This window comes from Staurois parvus, unplaced genomic scaffold (genome assembly GCF_062004578.1).
Source record: "Staurois parvus isolate SC_StPar_1 unplaced genomic scaffold, SC_StPar_1.0 ptg001079l, whole genome shotgun sequence".
Classification (NCBI taxonomy): domain Eukaryota; kingdom Metazoa; phylum Chordata; class Amphibia; order Anura; family Ranidae; genus Staurois; species Staurois parvus.
In genome coordinates, this window is record NW_028318875.1 from 588,714 (window position 1) to 606,438 (window position 17,725).

At 49.6% G+C, this 17,725-nt stretch overlaps 1 protein-coding gene and 1 pseudogene across 1 annotated transcript in view; both read right to left on the minus strand.

Moving 5' to 3' along the window:
* LOC149440491 (uncharacterized) overlaps positions 1-17,725 on the minus strand; it is an 83,130-nt gene that overhangs the window by 41,166 nt on the left and 24,239 nt on the right. The window lies entirely within an intron of this gene.
* On the minus strand, positions 9-16,764 carry LOC149440493 (uncharacterized; annotated as a pseudogene).

A 17,725-nucleotide genomic window follows, 5' to 3' on the forward strand; every position in this document is an offset into this window, starting at 1 on the left:
AGTGGTGAATATAGGTAGTGCAGTCTACGTTATGTTACATCACTGGTCACACATGGACGTTAGTGGCAGGAAACTGTCATTTTGTCAGCAATATATAGCAAACTGCATTTATCTCTTTGTAAATGTCGGCGTTGCTGTAGTAGATTGTATACATTGCTGGATGAGCCACTTCACAGGTGGGGTCAGAGCAACCCCCAGGCATGGTATTTAAAGAATTTTTGCATTTTTTCCGCATGCTGATCTCAAATTATTATTACAATCATCGCTCCTCTCCTAACTTAATTTTGTTGCTTTGGTACGTCCCCCAGGGCAGTGCCCAGCCCTCTCCCCCCATGCCATTTGTTCGACAATCCCTTCCCTATTGGATTAGAAGGAGGTGGGGAATTGTGATGGTCTTACTAAAGTCCACAATCATCTCCTTTGTTTTTGTTAAAGTGCCCCCAAGAGCAAGCAGCTTGCTCTGGGGGCACCCGAGCAAGCTCGCTCCTGAGCCGCTGCTCTGTGTGTCCACTCACACACATAGGTCATTCAGGCCCACCCAACGCTCTCTGCTCATTGGTTCAATGGCTGTGATTGCTCCTGCTGCTGTCTCGGCCATGAGGAGGGAGAGACCTGGGACAGCCAAGGCTCTCATGTACAATGCTGGATTGAGATGGGGCTCAGGTAGGTATTTGGGTGGTGGGGCTAGCGGGGCTGCTACACAGGGTTTTTTTTTACCTTCATGCATAGAATATGTGAAGGTAGAAAACTTTGAACCACTTGAAGGGGGATATTTAAAACTTTGCACCAGATTTCCAGCCTGGACAATGAGTGCTGAGTCCTACTACTGTGGGATCATCTGCAAACTTCTCCAGGGGTTCCATGGACTTTGAATCCAGTGATCTTAGTTCAAATCACAATGGGACCTTCTTTGGTGACTATATACTGTAAACGGGTTGCCGGTGGCTGTCAGTGTCTTTCAGGGCCTCATAGGAATTGCAGTTCCACAACACCTGGAGGGCCATAGTTTGGAGAGCCCTGGTCTTTGGATACATGGAGCCATCACAGAGTCTTGCCTGTGGCTGTCAGAGTCTTTCAAGGCCTCATGGGACTTGCACTTCCTCAACATCTGGAGGGCCATAGTTTGGAGACCCATAGGAATACATTGAAAACCAATTAATCCATTCTGGAGGTCAGAAAAAAGTAAAAAAAAGTCTTATCTGTTCAAAACTCTTTATAAAGTGCACTTTAACGGCATAAATGCTGTACAGGGACATGATTAAAAACAAATTTGTAAATGCATTGAAAACCAAAATTGATATATTTGACATCGCTGTCGATTATTCTCCTCTATTCCATGGACAATCGATCTTCCTATTACCATGAAACTTCCTCTTCTCACCGGGGATTCTGTACTTGTGTCCCGGTAAGTGCTCAGTGTGTAGAGCAGAGCCCAGATCTGAGTCCTCAGCCCTGACCAGCTGATCACAGCACAGATTTACACCGCAGATTGGTACTTTCACTTTCATTTCCGGAGAATTCTACCACCAGGAGTGAATGTACTAGGAAAGAATGAATTGACCTTCTCACTACATTCTCTGTGTAAGCCCTTCATAAACGTTTATTCTTTGGACGTTTGCACTTTTGTACAGCTGAATCTTTATTCACAAAGACTTTTTATGCAACAATACGTTATTTTTTTGGTGTGACTAAGAGTGTCGCTGTGAAATATTTTTTATGAATTTTCAGGTGTCTAACGAGGTTTCCTTTCGCAGTGAAGCATTTCCCACACTCTGAACATGAATAGGGACGCTCACCCTTGTGAATTCTCAAGTGTCTAGCAAGGTCTCCTTTCTCAGTGAAACATTTCCCGCACTCTGGACATGGATAAGGGGCGCTTGCCTGTGTGACTTCTTTGGTGTACAACAAGGGAGAATTTCCGTGTAAAACATTTCCCACACTGAACAGGAGAACGGACGTTCACCAGTGTGAGTTCTCTGGTGTACAATAAGGTGTTCTTTTTTGTTGAAACATTTGTTGCACTCCGAACAAGAGAAAGTAAGCTCACCAATGTGAATTCTCTGGTGTATAAGAAGGTTTTCTTCATCAGAAAAACATTTCCCACACTCTAAACAGGAAAAGGGATGTTCGCCTGTGTGAATCCTCTGGTAGATAAGAAGGTTTTTGTTTTGCATGAAAGATTTCCCACACACCCAACATGACAACAAGCACTCTCCTGAGTGAACTCCCTCTTGGCTAAAACAAGATTCCTTGGGATTAGGTGGCTCTGTTGATCTTTCAGAACTGTGAAACCTTGTGTAAGGGACCACCCAGCGGTACCACTAGCACTCCACTGAATAGGCATCCCCAGGAATCTAAGTTCCAAGGTGCTTGTTCACCAGGGCCCCTGATGGTGGGGATGGACTTGGAGCACCCTGAGACCAGGTCGTGGCTACTGGGTAAACCAGTCAGTGGTAGTGGTATACGCCGAGGGCTCCCACGGGGGAGAGCCTGATATGAGGAGGTCTGAAGACCCCACTGGGAGGGACGGATGGATGGATGGATGGCTGAGCAGGTGCGAAGTCAGACAGGCCGGGTCGGTAACAGAGAGGACGGTACGGTACAAGGCAGCGGGCAGAGAATAGTCGGGTCACACGCCAGGTCAGCAACAGCAGGTCAGCTCCAATAGGGAGCATCCAAGAGAGAGGTCAGGCAAAGCAAGGGTCTGGGCAGGAGAATACAGCAAGGTCAGAGCACAATCCGGGTCAGCAACTTACAAATCACAGGTTCGCAGATACAGGATACAGGGAAGACCAGAAGGCACTGAATGACAGCTCAGGGCCATTTAAATATCCCGCCCTGCGCTGTCATTGGTGCCACACGCGCGCCCGCGGACCCTACTGCGCATGCGCGAACTCGCTCGTTGCGGTCGGCCAGGTCCCAGTGCCCGCATTCCTGCACAGGGCGGTGCACTGCGCCTGCGCCGAGCCCATCGCGGCGGTGATCTCCGACACCTTGACTGGTCATCTGAAGTCATAGTATGGGATTTATGAGAAGATTCCTCAGGATTAGAAGGATTCATTGATCTTAGATGGACATCTGAAGTCATAGTATGGGATTTATCAGAAGATTCCTCAGGATTAGAAGGATCCATTGATCTTCGATGGACATCTGAAGTCATAGTATGGGATTTATGAGAAGATTCCTCAGGATTAGAAGGATCCAAAGATCTTAGATGGACATCAGAAGTTATAGTATGGGATCTATCAGAAGATTCCTCAGGATTAGAAGGATCCATTGATTTTAGATGAACATCTAAAGTCATAGTATGGGATTTATGAGAAGATTCCTCAGGATTAGAACGATCCATTGATCTTAGATGGACATCTGAAGTCATAGTAAAAAGGTTGGGAGAACCACAATCGGGCTCAGGGTAGGATTTCTGCTGCTGTTCCTAATTTTGAGATATGGATTGCGTGCACGCCGGAAAATAATTACATGGACAACTGTCCAGTACAACCACTTTCACATCATCTCATCTCTGTTTATTGCAGGGCGGTGCTTAACCTTTTATACATAGAGAACAATAGAGTATACGTCACTATTACGTATATACAGTCACATTCTGAAAGGCACATTTTGCTTGGTTGAAATATAGGAGAAATGTAGAAACTTGATGCTTGCTTCTCATCCCGTTATCTCTGTTCACTCCCCTTCACATTCCCAAAGTCTAAGTGAAATCATCTCAGTGCGAAGGGAGGGGTTGAGAGCATCGCTCTGAGCAAAACAAGTTAAGGAGGACTGCAAAGCCCAGCAGACAAAATATATATATATATATACTCACAACACATATATTTAGAAATATAAAAAAGTATAAAAGTAAATATGTATAAAATGTATATTTTAAACAGAAAACAGAATAGGCATTTTACCAAATCCATCACAGTCCCCCCTTAAAATGACTATTTTACTCTGTCCCTATAAAGCCTAGCTCATCTGTCCTTATGTACCTTGGAACTCTTTTATGCTGTACGTTAGACAAGTGATGACTATTTCATCACCCCCCTTGCCACAGACTTTGTACATAAGGAAGTCAGATGCTATCCCTACAAAATTGTGAGATTGCTGTTGGTGGGGAGGGACTGTAGAGGAGTGAAAGGTTTATCCTCTTCCATCACAAAAGGGTCCTCCTCTTCTTGATGGAGAAATGTAGGTGTGCTGTTGTCTACAACCTTGCTTATTAACTTCTTTACAAATAATAGAATACAACATACAATCAGAGCTAAAAGAACTAGAATTATTAGTACCGTTACACCTATTTGGGCGAGCACTTTTTGCCACCCACTCATCCAGCTAAAATATTGATCCCACAGGTCTGAGATACCTGAGTTCTTCTTCAGCTCCACTGACAGATCTTCTAATTTTTTTTATACCCAGAGTAACCTTACCATTCGGGCCAGTATTGTCAGGAATATATGTACAACATATTCCAGTTCCTTCTATCATTTTACAAACACCTCCTTTTTCCGCTAAAATCATGTCCAGAGCCATCCTATTCTGGAATGTCATGTAGGATGTAGGGGCTAACTGGTCAACGATTCCTTGGAGGGCATCCCTGGTGTAATTCACAAACCTCTGTTGGTTGTAGTATATGTAATCTATCCAATCTACATTTTTATTAACAGTTATTATGGGGATCAGAAATTCGAAGCCTGCTTTTACTTGGTCTCTTGCTTTGAATTTATTAGGCACCCCCCTTGGGACTCCAATGGCATCTATATACACTTGTGGGTCAAAACTGCCAGAAGGAGCTTTTCGCTTCCTCCTACGGCCAGGCGTTGGGTCAGGGGTATTTTCTGCTAGGATGTGGAGAGGCATAATGACCTTTGCAAGGGCATACTCACCAGTCCAAATCCCTTCCAATCTTATTCTAATCTTTTGGTCCCCAGTAATCATCCATGACACATATGTATACCTGGTCACTACTATCGGAACATGCTCGTTGTATTAAGATCATATAGATTATGGTCATAGCACCACATGGGATCTATACTACAGAAATCAAAGGTAAAAATAACTACATGAGTGTTGGATGAGTTGTACCAAAATATAGTGGTGTCGCCTATTTCGGTGATAGCCACCTGTTGAGCCTCTGTCAGACTTATAAGAAAAAGGATAGACAACATAGTTGTCATGGTGTAGATGACTCCTTTTCCTCAGGGGTTGGACATTCTTGCAGTGGGAGGCGTGTATCCAAGTGTTCTTCCCGGCCACCTTGACAGAAGTGGCTGTGGTCAGCAGAACTTGGAATGGACCATTATATCTTGGCTCAAGGGAATGTTTCCTCATAAATGTCTTTACTAATACCCAATCTCCGGGTAATAGGCTGTGAGTTCCTGTATCTGAATCAGAATCTGGAATGGAGAAAACACTTGGACATAGATATGGGTTAATTCACGTGATAATACAGTCACATAATCAGTTAACACATCAGATTGTAATTGCAACTGTTGCGGAAAGTAACAGCCAAGTCTGGGGGGCTGAGCTAAACAAAATTTCTTAAGGGGACAGGGCATGTTTCCCCCGGGGGGTGTGTCTGACACTAAACAGAGCAATGGGCAAACTGTCTGGCCAACTCATGCCAGTCTCTTGGGCCATTTTTAGCATCCTGTTTTTTAGAGTCCCATTCATCCTTTCTACCTTCCAACTGCTTTGAGGGTGATAGGGGGTGTGTAAGGCCAACTCGACCCCCAGTGCTGTCCAAATCTCTTTTATAAGGGTTGCTGTGAAGGCTGGACCCTGATCACTCTCTATCACCTCTGGGACCCCAAATCTACAGACTACCTCACTCAGTAGTTTCTTAGCCGTGGTCTTGGCTGTCATGTTTGTAACAGCATAGGCTTCCGGCCAACCAGAGAACATGTCCACCACCACTAGAGCATATTCATATCGGCCACTTTTTGGCATCTGTATATGATCAATCTGTATCCTCTGGAATGGATAGAGACGTTTTGCCAGATGTTTCTGCGGTGTCTTTTCCGTCCTCCCCGGGTTGCATTTTGCACATACTACACACGAGGCGCAGTAATTTCTGGTTAAAATGGTTATCTGTGGAGCCCAGTAATACTTGCTGATCAGTGAGTTCATTAAGTTCTTAGAGAGATGTGCATGTCCATGCGCCCATTGGACAACTGCTGGATACATATGTTTTGGTAAACAAGTTTTTCCTTTCATCGAATACAATTCTCCATCGTAGTCTGCTCCTTTATCAATCCATTCCAGCCTTTCTTCTGTATAAGCGGCCATTTACATAGAAATCAGGTATTGCTTGTCAGATGGCACATGCACTGCCAAAAGTATCTGTACTGAGGTCTCACTCTCCTCTTCAGCCACCTCAGACGTTTTTCGTTGGTTTTTCGCTGCTTCTTTGGCAGCTATATCCGCCAAGTGGTTCCCTCTGGCCTCTTAAGAATTCAGTTTACCATGTGCTTTAACCTTCAAGACAGCCACTTGGTCAGGCAGGAGCAGTGCATCCATTAAATCCTTGATGGCTGGGCCGTGTTTTACCAGTGTTCCAGTCTCTGGCTTTCCAGATGATACCGAAGTCATAAGCTACTCCAAAGGCGTACCTTGAGTCTGTGTAAATATTAGCTCTTTTACCTTCTGCTATCTTACACGCTGTAGTGAGGGCTTGAAGCTCTGCTTCCTGGGCAGAGAAAGTTGGTGATAATGCTCCTGCTTGTAGAATTTCAAATTCCGAGGTCACAGCATAACCTGTGTGGTACTTTCCTCTTTCATCTGCATATATGGAGCCATCCACAAAAAGTGTGTAATCAGGGTTTTCCAGAGGAATTTCACTCACTGTAGGGAGATGTGTGGTTTCCATGCGCATCATTTCAAGGCAGTCATGTAGAGTTGTTAGGAATGGACTGGCCAGCAATGGTGGGACTCACCTGCCTTTTGATCTGCAGTACCAGGGCTGGCCAGCGGGTGCTCCCAGCAATCAGAGACTCAACCTTTCAGCCAGCTAACACCTGGAACTGATGATACTGGTGTATTTAAGGGATGGCCAGACCCACAGACTCTGCCTTGGTGTTGTGTTTGCCCTGGGCCCTGTATCTGTCCTGCATCCTGTTTCTGTTCCTTTGCTGACTTCTCCTGCTCTGATCCTGGCTTGTGACCCTGACCATCCCTCTGTCTGACCCTCTGTACTACGCTGCTTGCTACCTGTTCTGATCCCTGGCTTGTGACCCGGACCATCCCTCTGCCTGACCCTCTGTACTATGCTGCTTGCTACCTGCTGAACCTGGCCTGTGACCCCGACCATTCTCCGCTTGCTCCCCCTGTACCTACCTGCCCAATTGATATTGACCCGGCCTGCCTGACGACGCTTGCTTGTATATACTGTTATCTGTGGGTGGTTTGGTTTGGTTTGTTTGCACCGTATTATGTTTTAGTATTGCACTGCGTTTATGTTTGTACTGTTAGTGTTAATAAATTATATTGTTTATAACATATCTGAGGTCTGCGTTTCCCTGCTTCAGTCACACACCTCTGGTCATACCCGGGAGCCCTGACATTACACCAAGGCCAATCCTGACCAGAAGTGGCTGCACAGGGAAGCCATCTTGGCTTGTTGATGGGAAGGATGGATCTTGAGGAGGTTGAGTATTTATATCTGCTAGTGTTTGATGACAGGGAGTATGCTTATCAAACTCTGAAGGAGTATCCCCGGGATGAATTGCTAGAATGTATACGGCTCGCTCATGTTCTAGTAGATCAGGGCACAGTATTCTCTGAGGTGCAGCCATTGATTGAGGTTTGTGCTGAGTTGGTTTCATCTGGTTCCCCCGAATGCAGGGATGAATTTTTGCCACCATTTAGTGCAGACCAGGTAGAGTCCCTGGTGTGGTTATTAGAGGATGATGTGGGTTACTTTCTGGAGCGTTATTCCACATGTTCACCACAGACACTGAGAGATTGTATAAACGCAGTGCAGTCATTGACCAGACAGGCTTTGTGTAAGCTCAGCTTTGTTCAACCCATACTGCAGACATGGACAGACTTGTTGCACCCAGCCTCAGTCAGCTTACAAAGACCCAGTCCTGCTTCTAACTCTACTCCTGTATTCCCACCAGCTCCTCCAGTTACAGCCCAGTATACTTGGCTATCTACCGCATGTCAGTACCCTGTTCCCACTCGCTGCACCTATCCTGCCTTTAACCCTGTAAAAAAGCCCTCTGTAGCAACTGCTCCCTCTCCTGTTCCATCCTCCAGTTCTTCTCTGTCTCCAGCTGCTCCATTCGTTTGCGGACCTGCGTTTACTTGCAGTGCTCCAGTAGTTAAAACCAGAAAAAAGCGAAAATTCTTTCCAACCAATACCATCCTGCCAGTATCCAAACCGGTGAGCCTGCCTTCCGTGGTTCAGACTGATGCCTGTACGCAGCCTGATGCCTCTACTCGGCCTGAAGCCTCTACGCGGCCTGAAGCCTCTCCTCAGCCTGAAGCCTCTACGCGGCCTGAAGCCTCTACGCGGCCTGAAGCCTCTCCGCGGCCTGAAGCCTCTCCTCGGCCTGAAGCCTCTACGCGGCCTGAAGCCTCTCCTCGGCCTGAAGCCTCTACGCGGCCTGAAGCCTCTACTCGGCCTGATGCCTCTACTCGGCCTGATGCCTGTACTCGGCCTGATGCCTGTACTCGGCCTGATGCCTCTCTTCAGCCTGATGCCTCTACTCGGCCTGATGCCTCTACTCGGCCTGATGCCTCTACCCAGCATGATGAACTGATCCAGCCTGACGATCCTATTAGGCCAGTTGACTCGATGCTCGCTGTTGATCCAGATGATCCGGTACCTGATCCGGTGCCCGCTGTCGTGCCAATTGACTCAGAGCCCGCTGTCGTACCTGGTGACTCGGTGCCCACTGCCTTGCCAGATGACGCGGTGCCCGCTGGCAAGCCAAATGACCTGATGCCTGGTGACCTAGTGTCCGCTGTCATACCTGATGACCCGATGCCCGCTGTCGAGCCAGACAATCCGGTACCTGATGACCCGGTGCCCACTATCGTGCCTGTTGACTCGGAGACCACTGCCTTGCCAGATGACGCGGTGCCCGCTGTCGAGCCAAATGACCTGATGCCTGGTGACCCGATGCCCGCTGTCCAGCCAGACGATTCAATGTCTGCCCCGGTGCCCGCGGTCATGCCAGTTGACTCGGAGCCCACTGCCTTGCCAGATGACGCGGTGCTCGCTGTCGAGCCAAATGACTTGATGCCTGGTGACCCGATGCCCGCTGTCCAGTCAGACGATCCAATGTCTGACCCAGTGCCCGCGGTCATACCAGTTGACTCGGAGCCCACTGCCTTGCCAGATGACGCGGTGCCCGCGGTCGAGCCAAATGACCTGATGCCTGGTGACCCGATGCCCGCTGTCCAGCCAGACGATTCAATGTCTGCCCCGGTGCCCGCGGTCATGCCAGTTGACTCGGAGCCCACTGCCTTGCCAGATGACGCGGTGCTCGCTGTCGAGCCAAATGACTTGATGCCTGGTGACCCGATGCCCGCTGTCCGGTCAGACGATCCAATGTCTGACCCAGTGCCCGCGGTCATACCAGTTGACTCGGAGCCCACTGCCTTGCCAGATGACGCGGTGCCCGCTGTCGAGCCAAATGACCTGATGCCTGGTGACCCGATGCCCGCTGTCCAGCCAGACCATCCAATGTCTGACCCAGTGCCTGCGGTCATACCAGTTGACTCGGAGCCCACTGTCGTGCCTGGTGTCTCGGTGCCCGCCGCTCCGCCTGGGGGCCCGAGACCTGTTGCTCCGCTTGGGGGTCCAGCGCCCGCCGCTCCGCCTGAAGATCCGGCGCCCGCCGCCCCGCCTGGGGGCCTGAGACCTGTCGCTCCGCCTGGGGGTCCGGCACCTGCCACTCCGCTTGAGGGCCCGAGACCTGTCGCTCCTCCTGGGGGTCCGGCGCCCGCCGCTCCGCCTGAGGGCCCGAGACCTGTCGCTCCACCTGGGGGTCCGGCGCCCGCCGCTCCGCCTGAGGGCCCGAGACCTGTCGCTCCACCTGGGGGTCCGGCGCCCGCCGCTCCGCCTGAGGGCCCGAGACCTGTCGCTCCACCTGGGGGTCCGGCGCCCGCCGCTCCGCCTGAGGGCCCGAGACCTGTCGCTCCATCTGGGGGTCCGGCGCCCGCCGCTCCGCCTGAGGGCCCGAGACCTGTCGCTCCATCTGGGGGTCCGGCGCCCGCCGCTCCGCCTGAGGGCCCGAGACCTGTCGCTCCTCCTGGGGGTCCGGCGCCCGCCGCTCCGCCTGAGGGCCCGAGACCTGTCGCTCCGCCTGGGGGTCCGGCGCCCGCCACTCCGCCTGAGGGCCCGAGACCTGTCGGTCCACCTGGGGGTCCGGCGCCCGCCGCTCCGCCTGAGGGCCCGAGACCTGTCGCTCCTCCTGGGGGTCCGGCGCCCGCCGCTCCGCCTGAGGGCCCGAGACCTGTCGCTCCGCCTGGGGGTCCGGCGCCCGCCGCTCCGCCTGAGGGCCCGAGACCTGTCGCTCCACCTGGGGGTCCGGCGCCCGCCGCTCCGCCTGAGGGCCCGAGACCTGTCGCTCCATCTGGAGGTCCGGCGCCCGCCGCTCCGCCTGAGGGCCCGAGACCTGTCGCTCCGCCTGGGGGTACGATGCCTGTCGCCCCGCCTGGGGGCACGATGCCTGTCGCCCCTCCTGGGGGCCCGATGCCTGTCGCCCCTCCTGGGGGCCCGATGCCTGTCGCCCCTCCTGGGGGCCCGGTGCCTGTCGCCCCGCCCGGGGGCCCGGTGCCTGCTGCTCCGCCCGGGGGCCCGGTGCCTGCTGCTCCGCCCGGGGGCCCGGTGCCTGCTGCTCCGCCCGGGGGCCCGGTGCCTGTCGCCCCGCCCGGGGGCCCGGTGCCTGTCGCCCCGCCCGGGGGCCCGGTGCCTGCTGATCCGCCCGGGGGCCCGGTGCCTGCTGCTCCGCCTGGTGGCCCGCTGCCTGCTGCTTCGCCTGGTAATCCGATGTGCCTCTGCCCGGAGTCCTGCCCGATGTGCCTCTGCCCGGAATCCTGCCCGATGTGCCTCTGCCCGGAGTCCTGCCCGATGTGCCTCTGCCCGGAGTCCTGCCTGATGTGCCTCTGCCCGGTGTGCCTCTGCCCGGAGTCCTGCCCGATGTGCCTCTGCCCGGAATCCTGCCCGATGTGCCTCTGCCCGGAGTCCTGCCCGATGTGCCTCTGCCCGGAGTCCTGCCCGATGTGCCTCTGCCCGGAGTCCTGCCTGATGTGCCTCTGCCCGGTGTGCCTCTGCCCGGAGTCCTGCCCGATGTGCCTCTGCCCGGAGTCCTGCCCGATGTGCCTCTGCCCGGAGTCCTGCCCGATGTGCCTCTGCCCGGAGTCCTGCCCGATGTGCCTCTGCCCGGTGTGCCTCTGCCCGGTGTGCCTCTGCTCGATGTGCCGCTGCCCGGAGTCCAGCCCGGTGTGCCGCTGCCCGGAGTCCAGCCCGGTGTGCCGCTGCCCGGTGTGCCAGTCTTTGATATCCCGCCAGTTGCCAGACCCGGGCGGTGGGACATTTTGCCCAGCTAGGACTGTTTGGAGCGTCCTGAGGCCGCTCCTTGAGGGGGGGGTACTGTTAGGAATGGACTGGCCAGCAATGGTGGGACTCACCTGCCTTTTGATCTGCAGTACCAGGGCTGGCCAGCGGGTGCTCCCAGCAATCAGAGACTCAACCTTTCAGCCAGCTAACACCTGGAACTGATGATACTGGTGTATTTAAGGGATGGCCAGACTTGCAGACTCTGCCTTGGTGTTGTGTTTGCCCTGGGCCCTGTATCTGTCCTGCATCCTGTTTCTGTTCCTTTGCTGACTTCTCCTGCTCTGATCCTGGCTTGTGACCCTGACCATCCCTCTGTCTGACCCTCTGTACTACGCTGCTTGCTACCTGTTCTGATCCCTGGCTTGTGACCCGGACCATCCCTCTGCCTGACCCTCTGTACTATGCTGCTTGCTACCTGCTGAACCTGGCCTGTGACCCCGACCATTCTCCGCTTGCTCCCCCTGTACCTACCTGCCCAATTGATATTGACCCGGCCTGCCTGACGACGCTTGCTTGTATATACTGTTATCTGTGGGTGGTTTGGTTTGGTTTGTTTGCACCGTATTATGTTTTAGTATTGCACTGCGTTTATGTTTGTACTGTTAGTGTTAATAAATTATATTGTTTATAACATATCTGAGGTCTGCGTTTCCCTGCTTCAGTCACACACCTCTGGTCATACCCGGGAGCCCTGACAAGAGTAGTGCAGGGGTCTCCTTCTTCGCCTTCTTCTCCCCCCTAGAAAAATGGAAGAAGGGTGGCTGGGTTGAGGGTGAGACACCTTTGGAGGGTCACATTGTCAGGAATGAGGAGGAAGATTTGCAACCGTAGATGTCTGGCCGTGGACTGGTGTCGGGGTTGTACTTGATTCAGGATGGCAGCAATGTCATACGGTGCCAGAAGAAGCAGGAGGTGTGCTAAAACGAGATCTGAAGTTTTGTCCAACAGTGCTTGAGCAGCGAAGATGGCTCTTTAGACATGAAGGACCACCCCTAGCTACGGGGTCCAAATGGCAAGAATAGTACCCAATGGGTCTGGTTTGCCCTCCATGTTCTTGAGCTAGGACCTCCGTGGCGTGGCCTTGCTTTTCTGACACAGTTTGAAAGGTTTCTCATAATCTGGAAGTCCCAAAGCAGGAGCGGTGGATATTGCTTGCTTCAGCAGAATAAAATTGTCCAGGGCCTCGCTTGACAAAGTAAATGGCACAGACTTGAGAGCATCAGGGATTCATGTCCTGCAGTAGGATATGAGTCCAAGAAAGGCATGCAGTTGTTTAGCTGCTTTAAGTTGAGGAATATCCTGGATTACAGCTACACGGTCCCCCAGTCTTGTTTGAAAATACTGCCATAAGGAGTGACACGGGTTTGCCCATTTCCTAACGAGAGTTGGGGCGTGGTGGTTGATATTCACGCTGCCCTTCTCGGGGGTCCCTGTCTTGTCTGGGATATCTTGGGGCTCTGCATTCTCTTCTAAAGTGTCCCCGTTTCCCACAGTTATAACAGGTGATCCTTTCCCTGATATTTGGCAATGGTGGTGGACGAGTGTAGGTGGGATCTTCATCATTGACCACCATGAGGGGCACTGTTTTTTTTTTTTTGTTTTTTTTTCTATGCCTCTGGCCGCCAACAGTAAGTCAGACATCTTCATAGAGCAGTATTCAGGGCAGGCCACCATCAGACCTTTCCTAATATCCTCTTTGAGCCATGAGACAAAAGCAGTTGAGAGCATGTGTGTGCGTGCCTTTTCATATTGAGAGAAGCCCAGATCATCAAAGGCCTGTATGAGTCTGGCATAATACTTCTCCACAGACTCCCCTTTATCTTGGGTGATGTCTTGAATCGTGGTAGTCTGATCCGCCAATTTCTCCTTTTGCCCAGTCATGGATCTGGGCACAAAACTCCACGCCTGAAGAATAGGAAATAACACTTGTCAGGCAGGCATCATTGAAGGCCGTCTACATAACTGGCCAGAAAACATGTCCTGCTTTAATTTGGCGTAGACTGAGCAGGTCTTTCTAAGCAGCTGAGTAAGTTTCTTGTATCTGCACTACCCTGCGATAAAAGGGTATTGGCTGTTTCTCTGGGTCAGGCAGACTCGTCACTAAGGCCGCTGCTTGTGATGGGGTAAAAGCGACATACACTACTGGTGCCCCTTCCGGTAATCTTGAATGTCGGTGTTGTCTTGTGTACTGTTCCTGTTTAGTTTGTACTCCACTGTGCGTGGGTTTGGGAATCAAATCTATTGGCGCCCTTGTTGCTTGCAACTGTTGATCACTCCATTCAGATGCATCGTCATTCAATTGGACATCTGACATAGGTTTGGGAGTCATACCTATTGGCATCCTTCCTGCTTGCGGTTGTTGATCATTCAGCTCGAATACATTGTCATTCATGTATCCGGCTTGTGAAGGTGATGCTTCCATATTGGGGAAAACGGGAGTGTGGTAGGAAGCATCCTGGTTTAGAACAGGGAGAACTGGGTATATGCCTTATTTAGGCCTTCCGGGTGTACCAAGATGGCTGCCAGGCAGAAGTGCACTGGGCTGGACAGGAAATGACCATACAGATGTAGCAAGATGGCTGCTAGCAGGAAGTGTACTGGGCAGGGCAGGAAGTGACAACACAGGTATAGCAAGATGGCTGCTAGCAGGAAGTGCACTGGGCAGGGCTGGGGTGGTGGGCATAAAGTGGGCGTTAGATGAAGGGCAGGGCTGTCCCTCCCCTCTTCCACCCCACATTCCAACATAGGGCGGTGGTTTTAGCACACACTTCCATTTACAATTTTGTGATACAAATACATTATACAATTGCCATTTTCTTGAATTTCTTCCAACTATCCTTCTTTATGCAACACTTTTCCAGTTCTGTTCCAAACTTCTGTCACGTTCAGCAAACCTTCATCACATAACATTCCTCTCTGTTCCTACAATGATTTATGCCAGTCCTCTGACCTTCAGCTTACAAACTTTCACTACTTTAGATAACTTTTTAACTGCTTCACTTCCTTCTCTCCTCTTTACACTATCACATACTAATAATCCTTTCTGTGGCTTGACTGTCTTCTGACCCATCTTCCCCCCTCTCTCTGGGTCACCCAACTTCTCACTCTGTTCTGTTCTTTCACCTTAGTCTCAGCTAACGGTTTCAGAGGCAGTGAGGGCAACTATTAAATTAATATCCCTATTCCGCTTCTTTCTGTCTTATCTCAGAACAAACAGTGATTCACAAATACACTCAGAACAGGACATTACACCTGCCGCCCCTCGCTCCGTGAAGCCTCAGCAGCTGAGCTAAACCCTCAGGGGTCTCACACCGTCAACCCCGAGTCACCGTCCGTAGACGCTTGTTGCAAGGTTCCGTCTTCCAGGGGCCAACAGCTCACCTGGTCAGAAATCTCATTGCAACATATTGCAAGGTTCCGTCTTCCAGGGGCCAACAGCTCACCTGGTCAGGACACTCATTGCAACTTATCTTTCAGTCTACTGAGTTATCACAGTCGCACAGGACGACAGACATTGAACAAATACACAGTCAGCAGAGATCCAATGGCAGGTTCGTTAAACAGCCCCAGGCGAGAAATAAAAATTACCTGCCGCTCTTGATGACCTCTGGAAGCCGACAAAACTGGCGCCAAGGCTGGACAGAAACAAATCGTACAGTGGTAAGTATAAAAAGTACCTACCGTACTCTCAGGGTGCGCAAATCCCTTTTGGTCTGTCCTGGCCAGCCGCTCAGTCTCACGTGCGGACTTCCATCGGTCACAACCTGGGGCCCCGCGTGGGCGCCAGCTAAAAAGGTTGGGAGAACCACAATCGGGCTCAGGGTAGGATTTCTGCTGCTGTTCCTAATTTTGAGATATGGATTGCGTGCACGCCGGAAAATAATTACATGGACAACTGTCCAGTACAACCACTTTCACATCATCTCATCTCTGTTTATTGCAGGGCGGTGCTTAACCTTTTATACATAGAGAACAATAGAGTATACGTCACTATTACGTATATACAGTCACATTCTGAAAGGCACATTTTGCTTGGTTGAAATATAGGAGAAATGTAGAAACTTGATGCTTGCTTCTCATCCCGTTATCTCTGTTCACTCCCCTTCACATTCCCAAAGTCTAAGTGAAATCATCTCAGTGCGAAGGGAGGGGTTGAGAGCATCGCTCTGAGCAAAACAAGTTAAGGAGGACTGCAAAGCCCAGCAGACAAAATATATATATATATATATATACTCACAACACATATATTTAGAAATATAAAAAAGTATAAAAGTAAATATGTATAAAATGTATATTTTAAACAGAAAACAGAATAGGCATTTTACCAAATCCATCACAATAGTATGGGATTTATGAGAAGATTCCTCAGGATTAGAAGGATCCATTGATCTTAGATGGACATCAGAAGTTATAGTATGGGATCTATCAGAAGATTCCTCAGGATTAGTAGGATCCATTGATTTTAGATGAACATCTGAAGTCATAGTATGGGATTTATGAGAAGATTCCTCAGGATTAGAACGATCCATTGATCTTAGATGGACATCTGAAGTCATAGTATGGGATCTGTCAGAAGATTCCTCAGGATTAGAAGGATCCATTGAATTTATATAGACATCTGAAGTCATAGTATGGGATCTATCAGAAGATTGCTCAGTTTTAGAAGGATCTATTGATCTTAGATGGACATCTGATGTCATAGTATGGGATTTATCAAAAGCTTCTTCAGTTTTAGAAGGATCTGTTGATCTTAGATGGACATCCGAAGTTATAGTATGGGATCTATCGGAAGATTGCTCAGGATTAGAAGGATCCATTGATCTTAGATGGACATCTGAAGTCATAGTATGGGATCTATCAGAAGATTCCTCAGGATTAGAAGGATCCATTGATCTTAGATGGACATCTGAAGTCATAGTATGGGATATGTCAGAAAGTTCCTCAGTTTTAGAAGGATCTATTGATCTTAGATGGACATCAGAAGTCATAGTATGGGATCTATCAGAAGATTCCTCAGGATTAGAAGGATCTAATGATTTTAGATGGACATCTGAAGTCATAGTATGCGATTTATCAGATGGTTTCTCAGGATTAGAAGGATCCATTGATCTTACTAACCAGTAAACTGTTATTTTTGGAAAACATTGTACAATGTCACCACCATCTGGAGGTATAATAGAAGGTCTCTCCGACATATTTAAATTTAAAACAGTATCTTCCATCTGTTGGAAAGAACATTTTCATACATGTTATGTTTATTTTTCTGCATCTTACATTCAGGAGTCATATATATCAGGTCAGCATTCAAAACTTTCCCAGAGTTCTGGCATTGAATTGGGTGCAATCATAAAGGAAAACTACAAACGCAAAGCAGATCAATGCACAGTACACCCACACCATACTAGGCAGCAGCATTTGTGCACTGATGACATTGGTCCAGTGAAAATTAGCGATGGACCTTCCTCCACCTCATTTCCTGGAAACACGACAAGATAATGAAGAACGAAATACCATTCATTTGATGTATAGCAGAGGGTGGCCTCAAAAGTATGACGTGATATCACCAAAGGTTTGCACATAATATTTAGTGTATGGAATGCTACAGAAAACTGTGGGCCTACTATAGTACATAGTCAGACACAGTGGAAATGCTATAAGAGATGGTCAGAGAAAAATAACAACAAGAGTGAAAAGAAAATGTTAACTATTATATACCGGTCCCAGGGAAAGTCTCGGACTATTATCCAGACTTATTTCCAGTTCACTTTTTTCACTCACTCCTTGAGGTCTTTCTGGGGTCAAATTTCCTTGTGGTATATACTTCTTAATCGAACCAGTTTGAGGGTTCTTAGACCCACTCCCTTTTGTATTTTTACCTTTCATGTCTTCAGCTCCTCCAAACCTTCAGACCCTCCCAAGGAATCCCCAATTTCCTTCTCTCAACTTAGAAAATACAATTTCCTATTGCGCCCAATGAAAGCATTGCTTAAATCTGATGTACAGAGAAGAAAAATCCAATACATAAGTCCAGGGTATAGAGAGTATATAGGTAGTATATAACAACCCCTGCTGTATACACGATGTTATCACTCACCCTCCGCACTGGAGTACTTTTCAGTATGCAGTCCTCTCCTATAGTTGTCTTTCTTTGGGGGA